Source organism: Ananas comosus, unplaced genomic scaffold, assembly GCF_001540865.1.
Source record: "Ananas comosus cultivar F153 unplaced genomic scaffold, ASM154086v1, whole genome shotgun sequence".
Classification (NCBI taxonomy): Eukaryota; Viridiplantae; Streptophyta; class Magnoliopsida; order Poales; family Bromeliaceae; genus Ananas; species Ananas comosus.
In genome coordinates, this window is record NW_017891802.1 from 1 (window position 1) to 12,554 (window position 12,554).

General features: G+C 39.9%; 2 long non-coding RNA genes across 4 annotated transcripts; both read right to left on the reverse strand.

Annotated features, from left to right (window-relative positions):
- Positions 1–1,091: 1,091 nt before the first annotated feature.
- Positions 1,092–1,452, reverse strand: LOC109705158. 2 transcript variants are annotated; one of them, XR_002214649.1, is made up of 3 exons: positions 1,417–1,452; positions 1,251–1,319; positions 1,092–1,135 (listed from the first exon to the last, which is right to left on the reverse strand). It is a non-coding gene; the product is annotated as an uncharacterized LOC109705158 (long non-coding RNA). The 2 variants fall into 2 exon arrangements; XR_002214650.1 differs by having other exon boundaries at positions 1,096–1,132.
- A 4,208-nt stretch (positions 1,453–5,660) lies between these two features.
- LOC109705157 lies at positions 5,661–8,373 on the reverse strand. Of its 2 annotated transcripts, XR_002214648.1 has the most exons (5): positions 8,207–8,373; positions 7,882–7,948; positions 7,715–7,784; positions 7,535–7,598; positions 5,661–5,680 (listed from the first exon to the last, which is right to left on the reverse strand). It is a non-coding gene; the product is annotated as an uncharacterized LOC109705157 (long non-coding RNA). The 2 variants fall into 2 exon arrangements; XR_002214647.1 differs by lacking the exon at positions 5,661–5,680 and having other exon boundaries at positions 7,512–7,598.
- Positions 8,374–12,554: the final 4,181 nt, after the last annotated feature.

The window sequence follows — 12,554 nt, forward strand, 5'->3', positions numbered from 1 at the left end:
CAGTCTCACAACAACATCATGTCCCTGACATGGAATCTCAACTCAAGCCACTCCGGAACGCGGGGCTTGGGGGGCGCGACCCCCGCAAGCATGTACGAAAGAGCATAATGGCATGCTAGCTATAGTCCAGGGTACAAATATCTCAACAGCATCATGTCTCTGACATGGAATCTCAACTCGACCCAAGGTCGGCACTGTAGTACCCAATCATAAGTCACTATCAACAACTTGTTGACAAGATTCTTCCAGTCGTTATGATAACTTAACAAGTTAAAGCTTTACATCACACTAGTGATTCTATCCGGCTATACCTGGTCAGTCACTCACCATCTCTCACCACTCCTTACACATAAGGAAAGTGGGTTACTAAGGTTCTATTCATAGACTCATGGCACATATCCTGTAGTCCAATATAAATCTCTACTTGACTATACAAGTACGTTATCATATCCAAATCTAGTTATTTACTAGATTATATTCAGTTGAATAATCATTCAAGTTATGCCATCATATGAAAGTCTAGTTACTTACTAGAACATATACCATCATACAAGGCTATCATGTGAAAGTAGAAACTAACAAAGTAATGCAAGCAAGTAAAACAAGCGATAAAACACTCTTCACATGATCTCTATGCCATTCATTCTACAATTAGAAATGCATATGCCAAACAAAGGCCTTTACCTGATCTTTCAGAGTATAGCAATTATACATACCATTGCATAGCTCATTCCTAAATGCATCCATCTCTTTGTTGTTCAACAGAACTAATTAGTCCATTCACAAACTTACCATTCTATCCTCGTGGATAACAACAAGCCAAAATTGCATATGTCAGCTGCTAGTGTCATGAATCCATAGTACTTAACAGGTAACCATGTAGAATGGACAAGTCATAAGTCTGTAATTACCATTTACCGATGCTATCATATCCGATATGATCTACACATCAATGCATGTCGCAATGCCCGGAACTATATAAATAGGCACATGCATATGGAATAACTTCAACTCAGATGTCAAAGGAGACATAGAGGAAAATTCACCCATTTCGGGAAAGTCCGACCCACCTAGTACTAGGCTCCAAAACAGTCCAAGGAGTTCCAAGGATCAGCTCCACTAGGTCGCAATCCTGCTGAACACGAAGCATACATAACGTATCAAAATTACGATCGAAAAGGCCAATTTCGGCGCAATTACACTTCGTACATTGGAAAAGCTTAAATCCCTGTTTTGGCTTAGTTCAATACCTCACGTTAAGCTTCCAGAAGGTCCTCCAAGACCAAACGAAGGCGGTCCAAGGGTCAAACACCCTCTCGCTGCGAACAATTCCGAGACGACATCAATATAGTCGATTATAAGCTATAATAGTCGAAATCTTGCGAATTCAGTTTTCTAACTGAAATCCCTGCTTACCTCAGGTTAGAATACCTTCCAAACCAGCTTCTAAGAGTGCAAGTTCAGCTCAACGAGACTCGAAGACCTGCTGCGAAGAAATAATCCCGAAATTGCATCAATTATGCAATTAAATTTCATATCGTTCCGAATTCGCATCATAAATACTCATTACTTTATTCAAGTAGCAAATCAGCTTATCCCTGGGCTAAATCACAGCTACTTAAGTCATCTTTAATGTTAAAAACAGCCTCTAATTCAGTTGGTAGCAAAGAAAGCCAACACGACGCCAAATTCGATACTAAACCGAAATTTCGAGAGAAATCAAGTTAGTTACCTCTCTAAAGCTGAGAGTTAGCTTCCCTGGCAGTAACCTCACAGCAAACGCAATAAAACCCTTCTTTTCCACGTTCCAAAGACTTCCCTTGAGTCGTCTAACCAGCGAGAGTCGAGCGCGGCGCGAAATCGGCGCGAAACGGCGATTTTTATCTAGAGAGAGAAAAACCCTAGAGAGAGAAAGAGGAAATGGTGCAAGGTTGCTTCTCTGATCTCCAGCAACCTCCACTGAGCCCCAGGAGTCGTGCTGGGTCAAGTAGATAGGGATCAAGATGTGAAATTACCAAAACATCCCTGCTGCCACGTATCTGCCACTGTGTACCGGTACACGATATGGCTGTACCGGTACAGCAAGCAGAAAAATGCTGATTTCGCCAAAGCAATGCACTTTCTTGCTTTTAGCTTTCCAATCACCCTCTAACTTGTCCAAAAACTTGTCTAAGCCCTTTAGAATATGTAGGGTAGTTTCATATACCATTTCCCGCATTCGAACTTCGCAATTGACAAAAGTTCAGTGTATTACATTCACCCCTCCTAAAAAGAAGTTTCGTCCGCGAAACTTAGAAACACTTACCTCACGATTCCATCGAGAATAGATAGGGATAATGCTCTTGCATTGCACTCTCCAGTTCCTAAGTGGCTTCGACTATAATCTGTCTCACCGTAAAAAGCTCTTCTTTCATCCATAGAATCCATGATTTTAATGGATGAAATTCCATTCAACTTTTTCAATAATTCGAGGGTAAAATCCAACCCTTCTTATCATGCTCATCTGCAGGAGTTAATCATTTCTTCGATAAGAAGAATTCCAAGGGTACCATTTTCAATAGTGCTTAGTAGTTACATTTGGTACCTATCTTGAGTTCCAAAGAATTCTCAATCATCCACTGATTCTCAAAAGTCACAACTCTTTAAAAGATTGCACTCCCAGTGCAATTCTATTCCAAGAGGAATTCATTTCCTAATTTCTCAAATAGGTTGAGGCTGAAGCCCAACTTGTCCCGTCTTGATTATATAATTAGAGCGTAACCATTCCTTAATAGGCTTCCTATGTTACCTCTGATGTACAACTTGTGTTTTACAAGGTGATCAAATATCAGTGATTATTTTGCATTATCCAGCAGTCATTGATAACGAACTAGTTATTCCTGGTAGTCCCCTTTCAATGGCAAATTGAAATTGATTATCCATCAATCCATTAAAGGTGGGTTCCTGATTAACTATTTAGCATTATATTCCAATACCTTAGTATCTTATTTCATTCTGCCACTAGGCGAGAATCCCAATTCACATTAATGGATGCTGCTCCACATCAATACTTTTGTTCAGATAAATTCCATTAATGCTGTCTCTACAGCTTTACTGCTTTCCTTTACACCAATCATACAGTAATTCATGACCATTTCATCATTGGGAATTTTTCCTCATATACTCAAATCATTTTATGCAAGCTTAATTTAGAGCTTTGCTTTTACCAAAATCACTTGTGACATCACTATCTGTTCCTGTAAGTAGATCAATTCAGATAAACTTTCTTTGATACTGTTCGGAGAGTGTGATGCTCAAAGTATTCATTGTCCCAAATCCAATTTAGGCAATAGAGGAGAGGAATCAACTTATATTTCACTCATAAGTTCTCTATTGCTATCACTCTACACATTTTCCATAATTAAGGAAGAAATCTGAACAAAGCCTTTCGTTAACCCACAATTAGAGTATCATTACTTGCTTTTAAACCGTATGAGATTTATTCTGATATAACTATCAGTACTAATTTCCAAAGACTAACCTCATGCAGTTTGTTCCCTGATGCCTAGTTCCAATTATACCTTACTAGAATCAGAAGAGAAAGAAACAAGTAGCTGGGTCATCTCTTTCTCAATATTCCAAGATGCATAGTGCCATTAGGAGTCTTAATTCATCTTCCTGATCAATCATTATCTGCCTTGCAGGATTCACCGGACAAACAATTGGATAAATCCTTTATAACCTTTTTATTCTATCATAGAAGACCGCAGCTTCCTCAGATTGCTACTCAATCTATAGCATGCATCCAATACTAAAGGTTGATCAAAAGATCATCATATCTTGACTTAATCCAACCACTAATTGTTTCTAATAAAAATCACGATATTCAACACATAGCCGAATAGCTCATCTAATCTCACCACAAGTGAAATTATTTCACCAAAATGAAGCACTAGGCATAAAACATGCTCTATTCATCAAGTTCACAATTTGTGACTTGTTTAGGAATAGCACACAACCACTACTCAAGAACTACCTTTCACTTTGAGGGTTCTTACAATTTAACAGTATCAGCCAATTAGGCTCCAACCTTTCTATAATTACCTAATTTAGGTAAAAATGACCATTCTCGCAATCAGCGAGGCTAAACCCTTCAAGATGCATTGCATAATGTTCAAAGTTCCAAGGCGAATCAATTTAGTTCGCACAAACCATGGTATAAAGTATCTCCCAACTACATTTCACTCCAACCCTACATGCATTAAAGAAGGAAATAATGCTATTCAACTCGGCCAACAGCCGATCAGAGATACAACTAAAGCAATCATTATGATCATATCGAATCATAGGAACATTGCATAAAGTACTACCTGCAGTAGTTATCTCTGCCATCGTATCTGACTCTAAGATTCCGTCGGCGTACCTCCACTAGGTACTCTTTGCAACAAAGTCGGTGCAGATACCTTAGTCAACATGTTATTCCTTGGGCACTCAGAACGAAAATGGCCCTCCTGACCACATACAAAACACTTTCCTTTCCGCTGAGGACACTTTGGGGGAACATGTGGACCTCCACAAATTACACATGGCTGTGGTGCTCGACCACTCGATCTTCTTTGCTTAGAAAGAGAACCACGTTTCCAAGGTTGATTCTTCTTTAATTTTCTTGATGATTCTCCGATATGTAATTGATCACCTTTGGTAGCCTCTTTTGCTTTTTCAGTGCATTCCACACCTTTTCTTGAGGTCAATGTACGGTTCGAAACCTCGCGGAATTTCTTGAGATCAGCCGTCTGTTGAATCAACAGGTTCTCTAACCGTCTGATTCCTTCCTCTTGTCGGCGCAAAGCCTCGGCTTGAAGTAGCGTCACATTCGCTTGTCGCTCCACCACTCCAACTAGAGTAGCCAGCTGCTCTTTTAATTCCCGAACCTCGTTAGATTCAGAAGGTTCATGTCTTTCTGGCTCAGTTGCATCAGTTGCCGTAGGGTGCATCCTTGATATTGCAAGCTGCAACAAACAAAATAGGCACAGGTTAAAACAACCCATGCTATCGTAGCCCCACTCAAAATTGTAAAATCTCAATCATGCGAAAGTAATGAAATGACCGCCCCCTATTCCCCAATATCACGTTGTCGGCCGCCAACGTGATATTGGAAGGACATAGAGGTCATTCATTTCAATCGAACTCCAACAATTTTGGAGTTATAAGTATAACCCAATCATAATACTTTCGCTCAACATAGTCGCAAAAGACCCCGTCTCTCACGCTCCTAATCCTGATCGTCCAACTGGCCTAAGGTTTACTAGGTCCACTAAGACTCAACCCTAGGCTCTGATACCACTATAATCTGTCACGCCCGGGTACCAGCGGAAGCACATCCGGTCGCGTGCACAGATCCGCCGTGTACACCACAACTCAAGTATACACAAGGCGTCTACACACAAGGCGTCTACAAACCATATAGTAAAAGCATATAATTCTAACCAGGTAATCAGAGCACGACTTAAAAGTTTAAACTTATACAATCCAAAACCTTAATACAGTAAATAAGAATATAGTACAATTTACAAAAATGTAATTTACATCTCTGTACTAAACTACATAAACTGGTGGAGATCGTCTAGTACACGTCCAAAAAGGCTCTAGCTAGTCGCAGACCCCTCGCCAAAAACCCTAGCCTTTCCCGCGGTGGAAGGCTCTGTGAAAACAACAACAAAGAGGGCGTGAGAACTATTAAACAATAGTTCCCAGTGGGTAAGCCGCCGAGAGTGGCGAAGTACACCACTAGGTCAACTGTGGCATGAGTAGGTAGCAATAAATAAGCAAGTAAATGCAGATAATGCAATAAGCAACTATATGCAACAGATATGGAAATAAACTACTCATGCTATTCGCTCAACTATAAATAAATAACAATAGATTGCAGGTATCAGTTATCATGATAGATTCTATCAATCATATTACTTGACCATTTAACCAAACATATATCAGAATGTATGCAAGATAACTCACTTTACTGAAATTACAGATGATATCATGTAATTACCTTGTTCCATAGCAAGAAAGAGACATAATGTCATTCATTATGTTGCTAACCAATCATGATGTCAACTTCTAAGTTGTTCATCACTAAGCTCACTTTAGATGTCAACTTTCTAGTATGTTCATCAATAAGTTCACTTAACCAAAGACATAAAGTACTTTACTACTATGTCCAGCTAAGGTTAAAGTACTTGACCTAACCCAATTTCCAACAGACTTACACAAGGTAAGTTCGAGCTGCGCCGTGCCTAATGGCCCCGTGGTAGTCAACATCCCCACTCGAGGAATGAGCCTCCCCCACGGCATTCCATTTCGGCGCTCACTTCGTACATTTGCGAGCATCTGTCGCTAAGCTGTTCGGGAGTGCTGGCTTGGGGGGGAGCGACCCCGCAAGCGTGTGCAAACGCGCACAATGGCATGCATGCCGTAGTCCAAAGTACCAGTCTCACAACAACATCATGTCCCTAACATGGAATCTCAACTCAAGCCACTCCGGAACGCGGGGCTTGGGGGGCGCGACCCCCGCAAGCATGTACGAAAGAGCATAATGGCATGCTAGCTATAGTCCAGGGTACAAATATCTCAACAGCATCATGTCTCTGACATGGAATCTCAACTCGACCCAAGGTCGGCACTGTAGTACCCAATCATAAGTCACTATCAACAACTTGTTGACAAGATTCTTCCAGTCGTTACGATAACTTAACAAGTTAAAGCTTTACATCACACTAGTGATTCTATCCGGCTATACCTGGTCAGTCACTCACCATCTCTCACCACTCCTTACACATAAGGAAAGTGGTTTACTAAGGTTCTATTCATAGACTCATGGCACATATCCTGTAGTCCAATATAAATCTCTACTTGACTATACAAGTACGTTATCATATCCAAATCTAGTTATTTACTAGATTATATTCAGTTGAATAATCATTCAAGTTATGCCATCATATGAAAGTCTAGTTACTTACTAGAACATATACCATAATACAAGGCTATCATGTGAAAGTAGAAACTAACAAGGTAATGCAAGCAAGTAAAACAAGCGATAAAACACTCTTCACATGATCTCTATGCCATTCATTCTACAATTAGAAATGCATATGCCAAACAAAGGCCTTTACCTGATCTTTCAGAGTATAGCAATTATACATACCATTGCATAGCTCATTCCTAAATGCATCCATCTCTTTGTTGTTCAACAGAACTAATTAGTCCATTCACAAACTTACCATTCTATCCTCGTGGATAACAACAAGCCAAAATTGCATATGTCAGCTGCTAGTGTCATGAATCCATAGTACTTAACAGGTAACCATGTAGAATGGACAAGTCATAAGTCTGTAATTACCATTTACCGATGCTATCATATCCGATATGATCTACACATCAATGCATGTCGCAATGCCCGGAACTATATAAATATTCATATGCATATGGAATAACTTCAACTCAGATGTCAAAGGAGACATAGAGGAAAATTCACCCATTTCGGGAAGGTCCGACCCACCTATCACCAAGCTCAATCCAGCCAAAAGGAGTCACGAACCCTGCTCAATGAAGCCTCGACGCTGCTGAAAACGAAACACGAAAAGCGTATCAAAACTACGGCCGAAATGTCCAATTTCGGTACAATTTGCACTTAGTACAAAGTAATAACTTGAATCCCTATTTTGGGTTCAGTTAATACCTCAAATTAAGTTTCCCAAAAGGCCCTCCAATGCCAGTCAAAGACAGTCCAAGAGTCAAATACCGTCTTGCTGCGAACAATACCAAAACAACGTCATTATAGTCGCTTATAAGCTATACTAGTCGAATTCCTGCAATTTCAGCCCTCTAACTGAAATTCTTGCTTACCTCAGGGTAGAATACCTTCTAAACTAGCCTCCCAGGTTACCAAAAGAGCTTAATGTGATTCGCAAACCTGCTGGGAAGATAAAAGCTCAAACTGCATCAATTCGCTCGATTAATCCGCGTATAGTCCGACATAACTTCATAAATAGCGGAACATCTCTAATAAGCTTTAAAGTAGCTTATCCCAGGTCTAAGGAGGTTCATTCACAGCTAATTAACTCATATTTAATAGCTGAATTCTCAGTTTAAGTCAGTTGGAAGCAAAACTCAAAATCAATAATCAAATCGACGAATAGAACGCCGATAACGGAAAAATCGAGTCGTTTACCTTCTCAAGCTTCCAACCAGTGAATTGCTGGTCCAGAGCTGCGAAAAGCCTTCCAAAACACACTCCCACACGTCCACGTAAGCTCTGCGACGCTCGTAAACAACGAAGAACAAGCGCGGCGACGAAAACGAGCGAAATCCGCGATTTCGACGTAGAGAGAGAAAAACCCTAGAGAGAGAGAGAAAAGAAGATGGAAGAACACTCCTCTGATCTCTAACAACCTCCACAGAGCTCCTGGAGTCGTGCTGGGTCAAGTAGATAGGGATCAAGATGTGAAATTACCAAAACATCCCTGCTGCCACGTATCTGCCACTGTGTACCGGTACACGATATGGCTGTACCGGTACAGCAAGCAGAAAAATGCTGATTTCGCCAAAGCAATGCACTTTCTTGCTTTTAGCTTTCCAATCACCCTCTAACTTGTCCAAAAACTTGTCTAAGCCCTTTAGAATATGTAGGGTAGTTTCATATACCATTTCCCGCATTCGAACTTCGCAATTGACCAATTTCGAAGCATTGCAATTGATAATGCATTTACGATGCAATTTTTCAATTGCCATTACTTTCTTATTTCAGTAACTTGTCAAAACCTTTCAATAGTCTTGCAAAAGTCGTAGACCAGTTCCAAAAGCCGATCCAACCCTCGAACTTACCAAGAGGCTCAAGATTCAGTATATTACATTCACCCCTCCTAAAAAGAGGTTTCGTCCGCGAAACTAGAACTGAATCCTCGGTCAACATCATTTTCTCACAATTACAAGTTCCTCTTTCTTTCCATGAAATCCATGATTTTACTGGAGGAAGTCTTGAATGGATGAAGTTCCATTTCAACTTTTTCCAATGGTTCGAGGACTATATCTAACCTTTCTCATGTGAAAGGGGTTTAATCATTCATTCGATAAGAAAAATTCCAAGGGTACCATTTTCAATAGTGTTTAGTAGTTACACGTGGTACCTATCTTGAGTTCCAAGGAATTAGCTGTGGAATTCTCAATCATTCACTGATTCTCAGGGTCAAAACTCTTTAAAAGATTGCACTCCCAGTGCAATTCCATTCCAAGGTGAATTCATTTCCTATTTTCTCGAATAGGTTGAGGCTGAAGCCTGACTTGTTCCGTCTTGGTTATATACTTGGAGCGTAACCATTCCTTAATAGGCTTCCTGGGTTACCTCTTATGTACAATTTGTATTTTACAAGGTGATCAAATACCAATGATTACTTTGCATTCTCCAGCAGTTATAACTTTCTCATACATCTTGTAGGTACTATATTCCTCAATTATAACTAGTTTGATAACGAACTAGTTATCACTGGTAGTCCCCTTTCAATAGCAATTTGAGATTGATTATCCATCAATCCAATAAAGGTGGATTCCTGATTAACTATTCAGCATTATATCCCAATACCATAGTATCATATTTCATTCTGCCACTGGGCGAGAATCCCAATTCACATTAATGGATGCTGCTCCACATCAATACTTATGTTCAGATAAATTCCATTAATGCTGTCTCTACAGCTTTACTGCTTTCCTTTACACCAATCATAAAGTAAAGCATGACCATTTCATCACTGAAAAAAAAATTTTTTTTTTTTTTCTCATATACTCAAATCATTTTATGCAAGCTTAAGTTGGAACTTTGCTTTACCAAAATCACTTGTGACATCACTATCTGTTCCTGTAAATAGATCAATTCAGATAAACTTTCTTGATACTATTTTGAGAGTGTGATGCTCAACGTATTCGTTGTCCCAAACTCAATTTAGGCAATAAAGGGGAATCAGTTTATACTTCACCCATAAGTTCTCTATTGCTATTATTCTACATATTTTTCCATAAATAGGGAAGAACTCTGAACAAAACCTTTCGTTAACTCACAATTAGAGCATCATCATTTGCTTTCGAACTGTATGAGATTTATCCTGATATCACTATCAGTCAAGATATTAATTCCCAAAGACGAACCTCAAAGCTTAGTTCCAATTATACATAACTAGAATCAGAAGAGAAAGGAACAAGTAGCTGGGTAATCTCTTTCTCAATATTCCAAGATGCTTAGTTCCATTAGAAGAGTCTCATCTCAATCCTTTTAATTCATCTTCCTGTTCAGTCAATATCTGCCTTGCAGGATTCACCGAACAAACAACTGAATAAATCCTCCATAACCTTTTTCTATCATAGAAGACTGCAGCTTCCTCAGATTGCTACTCAATCTATAGCATGCATCCAATACTAAAGGCTGATCAAAAGATCATCAGATCTTGACTTAATCCAACCACTAATTATGTTTCAAATTAAAATCACGATATTCGACACATAGTCGTATAGCTCATCTAATCTCACCACAAGTGAAATTACTTCACTAAAATGAAGCACTAGGCATAAAACATTCTCTATTCGTCAAGTTCACAATTTGTGACTTGTTTAGGAATAGCACAATCACTACTCAAGAACTACCTTTCACTTTGAGGGTTCTTACAATTTAACAGTATCAGCCAATTAGGCTCCAACCTTTCTATAATTACCTAATTTAGGTAAAAATGACCATTCTCGCAATCAGCGAGGCTAAACCCTTCAAGATGCATTGCATAATGTTCAAAGTTCCAAGGCGAATCAATTTAGTTCGCACAAACCATGGTATAAAGTATCTCCCAACTAAATTTCAATCCAACCCTACATGCATTAAAGAAGGAAATAATGCTATTCAACTCGGCCAACAGCCGATCAGAGATACAACTAAAGCAATCATTATGATCATATCGAATCATAGGAACATTGCATAAAGTACTACCTGCAGTAGTTATCTCTGCCATCGTATCTGACTCTAAGATTCCGTCGGCGTACCTCCACTAGGTACTCTTTGCAACAAAGTCGGTGCAGATACCTTAGTCAACATGTTATTCCTTGGGCACTCAGAACGAAAATGGCCCTCCTGACCACATACAAAACACTATCCTTTCCGCTGAGGACACTTTGGGGGAACATGTGGACCTCCACAAATTACACATGGCTGTGGTGCTCGACCACTCGATCTTCTTTGCTTAGAAAGAGAACCACGTTTCCAAGGTTGATTCTTCTTTAATTTTCTTGATGATTCTCCGACATGTAATTGATCACCTTTGGTAGCCTCTTTTGCTTTTTCAGTGCATTCCACACCTTTTCTTGAGGTCAATGTACGGTTCGAAACCTCGCGGAATTTCTTGAGATCAGCCGTCTGTTGAATCAACAGGTTCTCTAACCGTCTGATTCCTTCCTCTTGTCGGCGCAAAGCCTCGGCTTGAAGTAGCGTCACATTCGCTTGTCGCTCCACCACTCCAACTAGAGTAGCCAGCTGCTCTTTTAATTCCCGAACCTCGTTAGATTCAGAAGGTTCATGTCTTTCTGGCTCAGTTGCATCAGTTGCCGTAGGGTGCATCCTTGATATTGCAAGCTGCAACAAACAAAATAGGCACAGGTTAAAACAACCCATGCTATCGTAGCCCCACTCAAAATTGTAAAATCTCAATCATGCGAAAGTAATGAAATGACCGCCCCCTATTCCCCAATATCACGTTGTCGGCCGCCAACGTGATATTGGAAGGACATAGAGGTCATTCATTTCAATCGAACTCCAACAATTTTGGAGTTATAAGTATAACCCAATCATAATACTTTCGCTCAACATAGTCGCAAAAGACCCCGTCTCTCACGCTCCTAATCCTGATCATTCGACTGGCCTAAGGTTTACTAGGTCCACAAAGACTCAACCCTAGGCTCTGATACCACTATAATCTGTCACGCCCAGGTACCAGCGAAAGCATATCCGGTCGCGTGCACAGACCCGCCGTGTACACCACAACACAAGTATACACAAGGCGTCTACACACAAGGCGTCTACAAACCATATAGTAAAAGCATATAATTCTAACCAGGTAATCAGAGCACGACTTAAAAGTTTAAACTTATACAATCCAAAACCTTAATACAGTAAATAAGAATATAGTACAATTTACAACAATGTAATTTACATCTCTGTACTAAACTACATAAACTGGTGGAGATCGTCTAGTACACGTCCAAAAAGGCTCTAGCTAGTCGCAGACCCCTCGCCAAAAACCCTAGCCTTTCCCGCGGTGGAAGGCTCTGTGAAAACAACAACAAAGAGGGCGTGAGAACTATTAAACAATAGTTCCCAGTGGGTAAGCCGCCGAGAGTGGCGAAGTACACCACTAGGTCAACTGTGGCATGAGTAGGTAGCAATAAATAAGCAAGTAAATGCAGATAATGCAATAAGCAACTATATGCAACAGATATGGAAATAAACTACTCATGCTATTCGCTCAACTATAAATAAATAACAATAGATT